This window comes from Pristiophorus japonicus, chromosome 23 (genome assembly GCF_044704955.1).
Source record: "Pristiophorus japonicus isolate sPriJap1 chromosome 23, sPriJap1.hap1, whole genome shotgun sequence".
NCBI lineage: Eukaryota > Metazoa > Chordata > Chondrichthyes > Pristiophoridae > Pristiophorus > Pristiophorus japonicus.
The window spans coordinates 30,248,407-30,252,601 of NC_091999.1; positions in this window are offsets into that span (position 1 = coordinate 30,248,407).

Genomic DNA, 4,195 nt, shown 5'->3' on the forward strand with positions numbered 1-4,195 from the left:
CGGAAGCAATGTCCTACGGGGAGTGTTTGCTAGTGCTGTTGGGGAGGAGTTAAACTAATATGGCAGGGGGAAGGGAACCAATGCAGGAAGACAGAGGGAAAGAAAAAAGAGACAAAAGCAAAAGACAGAAAGGAGATGAGTAAAAGTGGATGGCAGAGGAACCCAACATAAAAAACAAAAAGGGCCACTGTACAGCAAAATTCTAAAAGGACAAACGGTGTTAAAATAACAAGCCTGAAGGCTTTGTGTCTTAATGCAAGGAGTATCTGTAATAAAGTGGATGAATTAACTGTGCAAATAGATGTTAACAGATATGATGTGGTTGGGATTACAGAGACGTGGCTCCAGGATGATCAGGGCTGGGAATTGAACATCCATGGGTATTCAACATTCAGGAAGGATAGGATAAAAGGAAAAGGAGGTGAGGTAGCATTGCTGGTTAAGGAGGAGATTAATGCAATAGTTCGGAATGACATTAGCTTGGATGATGTGAAATCTATATTGGTAGAGCTGCAGAACACCAAAGGGTAAAAAACGTTAGTGGGACTTGTGCACAGACCTCCAAACAGTAGTAGTGATGTTGGGGAGGGCATCAAACAGGAAATTAGGGGTGCATGCAATAAAGGTGCAGCAGTTATAATGGGTGACTTTAATATGGATATAGATTGGGCTAACCAAACTGGAAGCAATACGGTGGAGGACGATTTCCTGCAGTGCAAAAGGGATGGTTCTTTAGACCAATATGTCGAGGAACCAACTAGGGGGGAGGCCATCTTAGACTGGGTGTTGTGTAATGAGAGAGGATTAATTAATGATCTCGTTGTGCGAGGCCCCTTGGGGAATAGTGATCATAATATGGTGGAATTCTACATTAGGATGGAGAATGAAACAGTTAAGTCAGAGACCATGGTCCAGAAGTTAAAGAAGGGTAACTTTGAAGGTATGAGGCGTGAATTGGCTCGGATAGATTGGCAAATGATACTTAATGATAGGCAATGGCAGACATTTAGAGACCACATGGATGAACTACAACAAATGTACATTCTTGTCTGGCGTAAATATAAAAAAGGGAAGGTGGCTCAACTGTGGCTATCAAGGGAAATCAGGGATAGTATTAAAGCCAAGGAAGTGGCATACACATTGGCCACAAATAGCAGAGAACCCGGGGACTGGGAGAAATTTAGAACTCCGCAGAGGAGGACAAAGGGTTTGATTAGGGCAGGGAAAATGGAGTACGAGAAGAAGCTTGCAGAGAACATTAAGACGGACTGCAAAAGTTTTTATAGGTATGTAAAGAGAAAAAGGTTCGTAAAGACAAACGTAGATCCCCTGCAGTCAGAATCAGGGGAAGTCATAACGGGGAACAAAGAAATGGCAAACCAATTAAACAAGTACTTTGGTTCGGTACTCACTAAGGAGGACACAAACAACCTTCCGGATATAAAAGGGGTCAGGGGGTCTACTAAGAAGGAGGAACTGAGGGAAATCTTTATTGGTCCCACATAAGAGATTAATGTGCAAAGTCAAAGCATATGGGATTGGGGATAGCGTGCTGACATGGATTGATAACTGGTTGTCAGACAGGAAGCAAAGAGTAGGAGTAAATGGGGATCTTTCAGAATGGCAGGCAGTGACTAGTGGGGCATCGCAAGGTTCTGTGCTTGGGCCCCAGCTGTTTACATTGTACATTAATGATTTAGACGAGGGGATTAAATGTAGTATCTCCAAATTTGCGGATGGCACTAAGTTGGGTGGCACTGTGAGCTGCGAGGAGGGTGCTCTGAGGCTGCAGAGTGACTTGGATCGGTTAGGTGAATGGGCAAATGCATGGCAGATGAAGTATAATGTGGATAAATGTGAGGTTATCCACTTTGGTGGTAAAAACAGAAAGACAGACTATTATCTGAATGGTGACAGATTAGGAAAAGGGAAGGTGCAACGAGACCTGGGTGCCATGGTACATCAGTCATTGAAGTTTGGCATGCAGCTACTGCAGGCGGTTAAGAAAGCAAATGACATGTTGGCTTTCATAGCGAGGGGATTTGAGAACAGGGGCAGGGAGGTGTTGCTACAGTTGTACAGGGCCTTGGTGAGGCAACGCCTGGAGTATTTTGTGCAGTTGTGGTCTCCTAACTTGTGGAAGGACATTCTTGCTATTGAGGGAGTGCAGCGAAGGTTCACCAGACTGATCCCCGGGATGGAGGTACTAACATATCAAGAAAGACTGGATCAACTGGGATTGAATTCACTGGCGTTCAGAAGAATGAGAGGTGACCTCATAGAAACGTTTAAAATTCTGATGGGTTTAGACAGGTTACATGCAGGAAGAATGTTCCCAATGTTGTGGAAGTGTAGAACCAGGGGTCACAGTCTAAGGATAAGGGTTAAGCCATTTGGGCCGAGATGAGGAGAAACTTCTTCACCCAGAGCGTGGTGAACCTCTGGAATTCTCTACCACAGAAAGTTGTTGAGGCCAATTCACTAAATATATTCAAAAATGAGTTAGATGAAGTCCTTACTACTCGGGGGATCAAGGGGTATGGCGAGCAAGCAGGAATGGGGGACTGAAGTTGCATGTTCAGCCAAGAACTCATTGAATGGCGGTGCAGGCTAGAAGAGCCGAATGGCCTATTCCTACACCTACCTTCTATGTTTCTATGTTTCTATGTCACATCAAACACTGCCAGGGCCGGTACAGCACAGGTTAGACACAGTAAATCTTCCCCAAACACTCCATGGCAGGAACAGAACGGGATAAATACAGAATCATTATCTCTGTCCCAACAAACGCTTCCAGATCAGGTACAGCACTGGTTACATACAGAATAAAGCTCCCTCTACACTGTCCCATTAAACACTCCCAGGGCAAGTACAACATGTGTTAAACACAGACTAAAGCTCCCTCTACGCTGACACATCAAACACTCACAGGGCAGGTACAAACGAGGGTAGCTACCAAGTAAAGTTCCCTCTCCTCTGCTGCATCAAACACACTGAGGTGAAGTACAGCACGGTTTAAACACAGAGTAAATCTCTATCTACATAGTCCAAAGGCAGGTACAGAACGGGTTATATACAGAGTAAAGCTCCTTCTGCACTGCCCTAAAGAATCGCAGGGCAGGAACAGCAAGAGTTAGTTACAATTTAAAGTTCTCTGCAGGCTGACCCATTAAACACACATGGCACGACAGCACAGGTTAAACACACAGTAAGGATCCCTCTGCACTGTCTCACCAGACATTCCCAGCGCATGCACAGCACAGGTTAGATATAGAGTAAAGCCCCCTCAGCATTGTCCCATCAAACACTGCCAGAGCCCGTACAGCACAGGATAGACACGGAGTATATCTTCCCGAAACACTCCATGGCAGGAACAGAACGGCATAATTAGAGAGTAATTTCTCCCTCTACACTGTCCCAACAAACAATCCAAGGGAAGGTACAGGTCGGGTTACCCAAACATTAAATCTCCCTCTAGCCTGTCCCAAACACTCCCAGGTTAGGTACTGCATTGGTTAGATACAGAGTTAATCTTCCTGTACGCTGTCCCATCAAACACTGCAGAACAGTTACAGCACGGATTAGATAAAGAGGTAATCTCCCTGTACACTGTCCCGTCAAATGTTATTGAATGGGGTGCAGGCTCGGAGTCCGGGTGGCCCACCCCTGCTCCAAATTCTGATGGTCTTATGTACACAGCATGCCTCGCAAGGGAAAATGTGCCGCAACCAGGCTACAGGAGCTCAGTGCGCAGGCACGGGTCATGGGTGTGTTTTGAGCATGTGCAGTGCTTGTAATGGTGGAGAAGACACGTTTTGGACAGTCTCCTCAGAAGTGTCCTTTTCAGCGCGACGGAGGGGAGTAATGGACCAGCGAGGAGCCGGAGAGGCTTCATAAAAATTTTTAATAAATACAAAACTGCAAGCTCCAAGTGAGCAGGCCATGTCTCCAACAACTCTACAATTCTTTTTGGAGTAAACAAAATTAAACATTAAATCAAGTGCCCCCCGATCTGGGGGACACTCCAGACACTTTCCAACTGCCCTTTTTTTTTCTTTTTTTTTGTGGATTTTTTAAAAATATTTTTTGGGGAGCTTTAAAATAATAAATTTTACTAGTGTCCCCTAAAAAATGGGAGGGGGCACCAAAACCCGGTAATTAAAACAAATTAAACTTTAAAACATATAAAATCAAA